This window comes from Ictidomys tridecemlineatus, chromosome 10 (genome assembly GCF_052094955.1).
Source record: "Ictidomys tridecemlineatus isolate mIctTri1 chromosome 10, mIctTri1.hap1, whole genome shotgun sequence".
Taxonomy (NCBI): domain Eukaryota; kingdom Metazoa; phylum Chordata; class Mammalia; order Rodentia; family Sciuridae; genus Ictidomys; species Ictidomys tridecemlineatus.
In genome coordinates, this window is record NC_135486.1 from 136,181,321 (window position 1) to 136,192,043 (window position 10,723).

A 10,723-nucleotide genomic window follows, 5' to 3' on the forward strand; every position below is an offset into this window, starting at 1 on the left:
TATTTATTTTTTAAATTTATTTTTTAGTTTTAGTGGACACATTATCTTTGTTTTACATTTATCTGGTGCTGAGGATCGAACCCAGTGCCTCATGCATACTAGGCGAGCATTCTACCACTGAGCCACAAACCAAGCCCTTATTTATTTATTTTTATGTGGTGCTCAGGAGCGAATCCAGGGCCTTGCATGTGCTAGGCAAGCGCTCTACCGCTGAGCCCCAGCCCCAGCCCCAGCCCCATACATGCCAGTCTTTACATAAACATTTTATACTCTTTTTTTTTTTTTGTGCATATGTTGTGCTGGGGATTGAACCCATGGCCTTGTGCATGCAAGGCAAGCACTCTACCAACTGACCTATATCCTCAGCCCTACATAAAAATTTTGTTTTGAGACAGGATCTTGCTAAGTTGCCCAGACTGGTCTTTTTTTTTTTTTTTTTTAAGAGAGAGTAGAGAGTGAGAGTTTTTAATATTTATTTTTTAGTTCTCGGCGGACACAACATCTTTGTTGGTATGTGGTGCTGAGGATCGAACCTGGGCCGCACACATGCCAGGCGAGCGTGCTACCGCTTGAGCCACATCCCCAGCCCCAGACTGGTCTTGAACTTGCAATCCTCCTACCTTAGCCTCCTGAGTCTCTGGGATCACAGGTGTATGCCACCACATCCGGCTTAATTGTGCACTTTAAATAGGCTAATTGCATGGTGTGTGAGTTTATATTTCAATAAAGCTGTTCAAGAAAGCATGCAATTTGGAGGCAACTCCAAAGTAACTCCCAGGATGTCCAGTCTCAAGACACCAGCCTGTCACCCTTGAAGGAGTATATGGGTGGCCAACATAGCCAGTTTGAGTTTTTTTGTTGTTTCTTATTTGTTTTTGTTTGGCAATACAGGGGTCAAACCCAGGGCCTCACACAAGCTAGGCAGGTGCTCTTCTGCTGGGCTAAATCCTCAGCTCAGAGCCAGTTTCTGATTCAGAAAATAGGACGAGGTATTTCTGACCCCCCCCCCCAGGCTGGGTTCTGCTGCTGCTCGGTGGGTTTGTGACTCCTTGCAGGTCTTAGGTTGCCTCTCCTCCCTGCACCCTGGTGCCACATCAGGCCTCTGAGTCCCTGGACTCCTGTTTTGCAAACTGTTTCATCATCATCATTAATGAGTGTTCACCATGAGCTTTGTGCAAGTCCCTAAGCCAGACCCTGGGGAGTCCAGGGTTGACACATGTCAGGGCAGAGGAGGACCCCAGGCATGCACCCCTTCCTGGGCTCGCCCTGGTGCTCTGGCTGTGCTCTCTCTGGAGGTGGCAAGGGGACACCTGCCTTGGTTGGGTGGGAGGAAGCACCAGCAGTGGGGCCCCTCGGTGTCTGCTGGGGCTCCCAGTACTGCCCAGCCCCTCCTGTGGGCTGGTGTGCTTCCCCAGGGTAAGTGTCCAAAGGCTGCAATAATAAATGACCACATACTGGTGTTCAGAACAGTAGAGATTCATCCTCTCATGGTTGTGAAGACCAGAGTTCTGAGAGCCAGGTGCAGGCAAGCTGGGTCTTCTGCAACCTCCAGGGAGGGTCTTTCCTGCCTCTCCCTACTCTGGTGACTCCAGGCGTCCCAGGCTGTAGCCACATGGCTCCTTCTCTGCCTCTCTGCACGACTCCTTTCCTCTGTCTCCCCTCTCTCTCATCAGAACACCTGCTGTCAGAGATGGATTCAGGTCCCTGTTTGCATGGGCCCTTTTTCTAACCCACACCCTCAGGTTCCAGCAGATACACCCTGGACACTACCATGCAGCCAGCTCCTGAGGAACTGGAGGATACTGCCTGAGGTTTTGGAGCCAACACCCCTGGGCTCTAGGCCAGCTGGGGCTCAGGGTGGAGGCAAGGACTGGCAGGTGTCTTTCAGGGTGATGGCTCTGTGACAGCTTATTCTTTTTTTTTTTTTTTTGTATTGGGGATTGAACCCAGGGGCACTTAACCACTGAGCCTTATCCCTAGCCCTCTGTGACAGCTTAGAAGACCCCGAGGGAAGGCTGGCCAGGGCAGGGGAGACAAGAAGGGCAGAAGGGGAGCTGTATTTTCCAAAGTAAACAGTAGGTTTCCCAGTGTCCAATTTCAGCACCGCCTTCTCCAGCATTCAATAGGAACTCCCCCTGTTGAAGTCCCCATCCCCCAAAATTTGGAGAGGAGAAGATCTTGCGCAGGTCAGGAGGCAGCCAAGCCCATGAAACTCCCTGCCCAGCTTGTGGGGCACCACACAAGCGCCCTGAGGTGCTGGATTGGACCCAGGGGACAGGCAAGGAGGGAGAAAGGGGCTGTGAGTGTCCGCCTGGGTGGCCACCTGTGCAAGACACCAGGCATCTCCAGGGTCTGGGTCAGTGAAGCTGCTCCTGCCTGTGGGACTCAGCTCCCTGCCAGCTGCTCCAGGAGCCTTGCGAGCCGGGGACTTCTTTGTTGGTCTGCCATGTGTCACAGGCCCAGTCCCCAACCCATGGTGCTGGGAGGTGGTGGGACCTGGTGGGAGGAGGCCTCTTCTTCTTCTCTCTGCTTCCTGGCAGCCATGTAAGCTGTGGCGTCCATCCACTGCCCTCCCACCATAATGTGCCACACACCATAGGCCCCGAGCAATAGGGCCATGTGGACTGAACTATTTAAGACTGTGAGCCAAAACAGTCCCTGTTTTCTTTTTAGGTGATTATCTCAGAGATTTTGTTAAAGTGACAGAGAGCCAACTCCCATGATGGCCAATGAGGGGATCTCCTCACGACTCATGCTGAGGATATTCTGGGTGAGTCAGGTCCCTAGTGGTTATGGGGACACCCCACACTTGTCCCCTGCTGTGCCTTCCACGTAGACCTTGGGCCCAGACCCTGTGCTGGTGGTTGGGACAGAAGGGTGGGAAGGCTCCATGGGAGGGCCCTTCCATAGTGTATGTCATGAGGGGGCCAGGCAGCCGCCTTCCCAAAATCTGGAAGACTTGGGGGGCTGGTGGCATTGGATGGGCCCTTTCCCCTGTTGCCTGATGTGCACCTGTTCTCCCCCAGCATCTGTGCAGCTCGGCCTCCCAGGACACGTGGACAAGTGTCTGCAAAGGGGAATCGCCGTTGGGCAGGGCATCATTAGTGGCACCATCGACACAGAGTGGCTTCCCTCTGGGACACTACATCTTGTCAACAGGTGGAATCCTGGCAACAGCCCTGGGAGGCCTGGCACGGGCCACAATTAAGAGCTAATGAGCAGGCCTGCTGTGGCTGCTCCTTGGCAAGAGCCCCGGCACTGGTGCGGCTGTCCCAGGGCAGCCAGCTTGCCCTGACCTCCAGAGTGCTGCTGACTGGGGTGCTAGTTCAGGGGCAGTGGCAGATAGGCCTGGTGTGCAACCCCTCCTTGGGCTTTCTGAACACGCACACGTTGCTGACTGTGGAATGTGGGGCAGCTGGTTCCCTGCTTGGTCGACTCCCATGGATGCTGGAAAGGGGTGTGGTGGGCATGGTAGTGGGGATCTGTGGGGCTGTCACTGCTAGGGAGACTGGCACAGAGGAGGAAGCCTGGGCCCCGCTCCTCAGCTTCTCCCTCTGCATACGTTGAGTAGGTACTGCCTCCCTAGACACCCACGGTCCCGATGAAAGGTGGGCCTGGGGGCAAAGGCAGCTCTGCAGGACTAAGGTGCAGGATTCAGCACATACCTGTTGGGAGGGTGGCCACCAAGGGGGCAGCAGCATGGCCAGTGGGAGGTCCAGGAGAAGCAGGGGTTGTGCTGCTGGTCCTGCTGCATGTGGCTTGTCCCTCTCCCCCTGCTCGAGAGGGCCTTGCCCCCATTCCTGGGAGAGGAGAGAGCAGCTCCAGCCACATGGGCCACCAGCAGGCCACAGGTTCTGGGGGAGGTGTCTGGTGGGGAGTTCATGCTGCTCCCCTCTGTCTGCCTCCCTCACCGGGGCACCACTTGGCCTTGCCTGGGCTGCACCACTTGGTGTCCCAGCTGCCCTGGTGTCCCTCTGCTGAGACGGGAGCCCAGAGACTCTCAGAGCCTCACCTGGACTGCAGGGCTAGCGGAAGGATAAGGGGGTGCTGGAACCACTGCCCTGTCTCCAATGGCACTCCTGTGCTTCTCATCAGTGGGAGCCTCTCACCTCCCTCGGCATGGCCACCCTGGGGGCCCTGAGAAGATGGGTGGGTGGGGGTCGTGCTCAGTGCAGCTCAGTGGGCCTGGGAGCAGCAGGTGGTCGAGGAGCCAACCCTGAGGGTAGGGATGGCCACTGAGGGGCTGGGTGCCCTGGGAGCTCCCTCGGAAAGAAAGAAAACCCCAAGGTTCCTTGTGGGCCAGGGACCCCCAGAGGCCCAACCCCAGGCCAGCAGGATCTTGCTGCCTTCCTGGTTTTGAAGATAATATTTGGAGGCCAGAGCAGAAGCCTCTGAGAATGTGGGTCCTGCCAGGGAGCTGGCTGCCTGCCAGCCTCCATGGTGACCCCAGCACGTCAGAGATGCCCTCACCAGCAAAGCTGAGTAACAGTTTACCCAGGTCCTAGCTGCTGGAGGACCTGCAGAGGGTCAGACTCTGCCTTTGTTTCCACAACCAGAGGAGGAAGGTGATCTGTTTAATGTGCAGAATAAACAACCCCAAAGTCATTTTGCTTCCTGAAGAGTGGAAAGGCCAGCTGTAGCCTGGGGGCCAAGCCGGCAGCCAGCTCGGGAATGAGGGGTTCATAGGAGGCCAGCTGTTCTGGGTGGGGGAAGTCACCACGCACCACCCATCCACCAGGGCTGGAGACTGGCAGCCATTTGTCTTCTTTCCATGTGTCTGAATATTATACCATTTTTCTTTTCTTTTCCTTCCTGCCTTCCTTCCTTCCTTTCTTTCTTTTTTTCTTTGCTGTGCTAGGGATTGAACCCTGGGTCTCCCACATACTAAGCAAGTGCTCTACCACTGAGCTGCACCCCAGCTCCTGCGCTAGCAGTGGGTGTTCAGTTTTACTGTGGTACGATTGATGTGCGGTAAATACATCTACTTACAGCACACAACTCAGAGTCCTGGAGGTCACAGGCCTGAGGCCACCTGCAGTGGAGCACATTGCCACCGCCTGCCATGTTTACATGAACGTTTGCTGGCCTCGTTGAGGAGGCTGCTGTGGGAGACCAACCTTGCCCGTGACTAAGTCACACTCCTCTGCTGGGCAATGTGGCGTCAGGCACCCATGCTGCTAGACTGCCCAGCTCTTCTAGGGTTCAAGTGACTTATGTCTTCCTGCCCAGGCTTGTCTTGCTACCGCCCCATGGGTGAAGCTACGCTCACCTGTTCCTTTGTAATATAACTCCTTGCCCTGTTTAGGATAGAATCTTCCATGGAAGTGCCTTTTGTGTGTCCCCTTCTCTTACTGTGCTCTTGGGTGTGGCCTACCCTGTGTTAGTCAATCTGCTGACAGTGGACATCATGAAGATAGACTCAGCCCCCTGAAACCTGACCCCTTGCCTCATTTGAATAGCTTTTCCTCAATAAAAGTGGTCAGTGTGTGTGTGTGTATGTGTGTGTGTGTGTGTGTGTGTGTGTGTGTGTGTAGGAGCTGTCACAGCGACCCCAAAGAAAAAGGTATTTGAGTCTCTTGTGTGGTTATTTTGTGCAGCCCAATCAGCCCAGTTCAACTAGAGTGACCCCTGAACCTTTTAGTCACAAGAACAGGCTGGGCCTAGTTGGGGGTCCCTGTCCTGTGGGGCTGGCCCTTGCTGTTCATCCTGCTTTACTTCCTCTGGCATAAGCAGCCCAGGCTGGCCTCAAACTTGGGATTCTCCTGCCTCAGCCAAGTGACTTGGCCGACAGGCACAGCCCCAGTGGTGGCCCTGTCCCTTGTCTCTGCATTCACCTGTGTCATTTCTTATACTTTGAGCTTCTGTAGTCGAGTTTCCTGAGGTAGCACCTCAAGTCCTTGACCTCTTTTTTATACTATGTAACTACTCAAAGCTACTAGTTGCCCTCTGTACTATCTTTTTTCTTTCCTTTTGCTTTTTTTTTGTTCTACTTAGATAATTTTTATTTCTTTCTGTTGTCATCTTAAAATTTTTTTCAGTCTTGTTGATGTAATTGACAAAAACGAATTATATATATTTGAAGTGTACAACATGATTTTTAAAATTTTCATTTCTGTATTTCCCATTCAAATAAGTGCTTTAAAAGAAACTTTTTTTTTGTAGTTGTAGATGGACCAAATGCCTTTATTTTATTTGTTGATTTTTTTTAAATAGCCTGTCCCCAGCCCTTTTTATATTTTATTTATTTATTTATTTTAAAGAGAGAGAAAAAATTTTAATATTTTATTTTTTAGTTTTCGGCGGACACAACATCTTTGTTTGTATGTGGTGCTGAGGATTGAACCTGGCCGCACGCATGCCAGGCTAGCGCGCTACCGCTTGAGCCACATCCCCAGCCCATTATTTGTTGATTTTTATGTAGTGCTAAGGATTGAACCCAGTTCCTCACACATGCTAGGCAAGTGCTGTCACTGAGCTACAACCGCAGCCCCTGGAAGAAATGTTTTTACCTAATGTATTTTTTAAAACTGAACATGAATGTTCATACCAATTTCTTTATAATAGTCCAAAACTGATTTTAAAATGCCTTAAAAAGTTGAACAAACTGAGATACATTCATACCATAAAAATGTGACTCAGTAATTGAAAGTGTCAGTTGATCTATGAAACCTTGGTGAAAAGGGGGAAGGACGTGGCTAAGTGACAACAGGAGGGATCTTCACATTGTTGGAAATATTCTGTACCTGACTTGGTGATACTGGTTTCAATCACATTAGTTTTACTGATTTGTTTTTAGTTTTACATGACTGTGTGCATTTTTAAAATCGATGTGTGGTGTCCATGTGTGCTCACGGGCACAGTTGGCATTTCAATACTTGTATACTGGGCACTGCTCAGTGGTGGCAATTGGCTACTGATCTCTCTGTGTTGGGGCATCAAACCTTCTCTCCAGCCATTCTGAAACACAGTTACTTCCTATCACCCACAGTCATGGTCCTGTGCCTGGGTCATGGGAGGTCAGCCCGATGCACCTGGCACCCCCTAGTCCTCCTCTCTCCATCCCTTTGTTCTGGGTCATTGTCCTATACTGGCCACTTTCAACTAGGAAGAGGAGAGTCTGATTCTGCTGCCCAGGCTGGCCGGGCCCTCTAGGGCTCAGGCTGTCCTCTTGCCTCAGCCTCCCCAGGCTTGTACACGCCATGGCTTAGGCTCATGCACATGTGACTTACATGCAGGAAGGCTCCCCTCCTTGCAGAGTGCTGTTGTGTGAATTTTAGCAAACGCCACAGAGCTGTGCCCGCCACTGCTTCCCCTGGGTGCGTTTTGCCACTCCTTAGAAGTCCCACCTAATCTCCTTTATCTTGGGGTACTTAAGCACTGAGTCACATCCCCAGCTCTCCCTTTTTCTTTTATCTTTTTCATTTTGAGATAGGGTCTCTCTAAGTTTCTTAGGACCTCACTAAATTGCTGAGGAGGCTGGCTTTGAACTTGCAATCCTCCTGCCTCAGCCTCCTGAGTAACAGGGATTACAGGTGTTCACCACTGGGTCTGGATTCACATAACTTTCATATGTTACAAAATATCATCTTTTTTATTATTATTATTTTGGTACCAAGGATTGAACTGAGGGGCACTTAACCACTGAACCATATTCCCAGCCTTTTTGTATTTTAGGTAGAGACAGAGTCTCTCTGAGTTGCTTAATACCTCACTCAGTTGCTGAGGTTGATTTTTGAACTCATAATCCTCCTGCCTCAGCCTCCCAAGCCTCTGGGATTCCAGATGTGTGCCACTGCACCTGGCCTCCTTCTGATTTCAACTATTTAAAATTGTAAAAACTGGGGGGCTAGGGATATAGCTCAGGTGGTAGAGTGCCTCACATGCACAAAGCCCTGGGTTCAATCCTCAGTACTGCAAAAAAAAAAAAAAAAAAAAAAGTAAATGAAAAAAAAAGTACGATCCACCAGGCAAACAGAGAGGAAGCAGCATTGTGACTGCAGACTCCAGACAGACAGACTGACTGCAGGCCAGGGGTCAAGAAGCGCTTCTGGTAAAGATGGAGGTGTCAGCCCTCTGGGAAGAGAATCACAGCTGGCCACCTGACAGCAGCACACAGAGGCTGGCAATGGCAGGAGGGGGGGGGCGGGGGGGCGCACCTGCCTCTGGTCACGGTGCATCACAGCACCCCTCCCTCAGCGAGTGCTAGGGTGATTGGGAGCAGAGTCCCACCCGGGCACAGGTTGTGCCATTGGTAGAGTGCAGGCAAGACAGACCAAATGCTGCTCTGCAAAGCAAGTCCCAAGCTCAAGAGGGTTGGATTTATTGAATGTTCAACAATCAATCAATAGCAAAAGACTATGTGGGAAGGGCTGAGGCTGTGGCTCAGGGGTAGAGTGCTTGCCTAGCATATGTGAGGCACTGGGTTCCATCCTTAGCACCATATACAAATAAAATAAAGACATTCTGTCTATCTACAACTACAAAAAAGAAAAAAAAGATTACATGGGAGGCTGGGCACAGTGGCTACACCTGTATTCCCAGCAGCTTGGGAGGCTGAGGCTGGAGGATCGCAAGCTCAAGGCCAGATTCAGCAGTTTATTGAGACCCTAAGCAACTTAGCAAGGCCCTGTCTCCAAATAAAAAGTAAAAAGGACTGGGGAGGGGCTGGGGTTGTGGCTCAGTGGTAGAGCACCCCTGGGTTCCATCCCCAGTGCCAACAGTAAAGTGAATAAAACTTAGAGGGCAAAGCAGTGTGTTTGGGGTGTGATGACAGCAGTGTCCATGTCACCAGACAGCAGTCATCACAGGGATGTGCCCAGCACAGGAAAATAAAGGTAGGGAAACTCAGAAATTTGAGTAGAAGATCTCATTGCAACAGAGCACTTCACACAGATGAAGAGAGGGGACGAGGCTGCAAGTCAGTGACGTTTCCCTGTGGCTCCTTTGTCAGCCAAGCAAAGAAAGCCCTTTACTGTGGGTGGCTCAGTGGGAGGCTGCAGCAGAGGAAGCAGAGGAAGCAAGCCAGAGGAAGCAAGTCTAAGGCTACCAGCCTTTTAGCACAAGGGTGTTCTGAGAGAGAAGAACTGAGAACTACAACAGTCCATCAAAGCAAGAGAATGGCTGGAAGTCCTTTTCCGGGGCTCTTGCTGAGTAGACAGATGCTACTGCTGATCTGAGGAGTCACACCCTGGAGGCTGAGCTGGGCACTGGAAACCAGCCCCAAGCAAAGGCGGCAAAGAACTACAGCTGCAGGCAGGAGGATCTGCAAGTTCAGCAAGACCCACTCAGTCTGAGAGGACTGTGCTAATAGGTGCCAAACTGACCATGGTTTAGAAACCATGTGAGAGCAGAAATACGAACTGGATGGGCAGAGTCTGTGAGAACCTCAAGTGCCTATGGCTGGCCATGGCTTCTCACCATCGTGCTTGGTCCTGCTGTGAGAACTTGGTCAGGGGTAGATGCTGACTGTCCTGACCTGCCCCCACTTGGAGCAGGTCATCAGGGGATAATGGCCTGGGTGTCCTTCGGGGAGGAAGAACCTGTCTTGGCTGTTCTCCAGCACATGTGGCTTTGGGGTCCAACATCTGCTGGGAACTCAGAGGTGCTTCCTAGAGAATTCATCCCAAAGTCACAGGGAAATGGCTCTTGAGCAAGGCATACACTTCATTACCATCACTTTAGTAGCTAATGCTACTGAATCCCAAGCAGCTGGTGTCAGCTACTTCCTGTGCAGCCATAGTTGAAACAGGAGCCCAGTCTCCATTACCAACCACACTTGCAGTGGGTGCTACTGCTGTTCTTCCCCTCCTCCTCTTCTCCTCCCTCTCCTACTCTCTTCCTTCTCCTCTCCTCTGCCTTCTTCTTTCTCCTTCTCCTCCCCTCTTATTCCTCTTCCTCCTACTTCTTGTTAAGATGCTGAGGCAGGAGCATGGCAAGTTAGACCAGCCTGGGCCACTTAGCGAGACCCTGATTCAAAATGACATTTAAAAAGGTTGGGGTGTGGCTAGATGGTAGAGGCTTGCCTAGCATGTGTGAGGCCCTGGGCTCCATTCCCAGCAAACACACACACACACACACACACACACACACACACACACACACACAAATCAAGAGCCAAAGTTATCTTGGACTGTCCTTAGCCCTTTTTAACAGCCATTTACTGTCAACCAAAACTGACACCTTTTGAATTCCCCTTGAAACTCTGGGAACATGCCCAAACCCTGATACCTCCAGTGTCCACCAGCCTGGTGCTGAGACTGGGATGAAGAAGAGATGAAAATGACATCTGAATTCTGCAGCAGGGACTCCCCACCTTTGGGACCTTGGAGCCACCCAAAGTCCCTTCTGTAGTCGCCAACTGGACACCGCCCCTGTGTGTCCTGTAAACCCATGGATTCTTGACTTTCTTTCCTCCTGTGACTATATAAGTTCATGTGACCCCTTCCCCAGTTGAAAGTATCCTTTAGGGTAACCTGAATCTGTGCTCCTGGGTCATAGTTACTCATAGTGGGCTTGGAATAAGCGATTTTCTTATTATCCATGAAGCAGGGTTGTTTTACAGTGGCCTCAGGAGAGCACCTCCCAGATGGTGGAGCATTCGCACTAACAATCTGATTAAGTATCTGTAACTGATTGTGATGACAGGAAATTAGCTTTGAGCCTCATTTGAGATAAATGTTATCCTCCAAATGATCCATTCTCCTCTCAAGCAGGCCTAAGTTGC

General features: G+C 51.2%; 1 long non-coding RNA gene across 1 annotated transcript; it reads left to right on the forward strand.

Moving 5' to 3' along the window:
* Nucleotides 1-2,673: 2,673 nt before the first annotated feature.
* LOC144367560 (uncharacterized) lies at nt 2,674-4,605 on the forward strand. The gene is made up of 2 exons (XR_013427068.1): nt 2,674-2,770; nt 3,027-4,605. It is a non-coding gene; the product is annotated as an uncharacterized LOC144367560 (long non-coding RNA).
* Nucleotides 4,606-10,723: the final 6,118 nt, after the last annotated feature.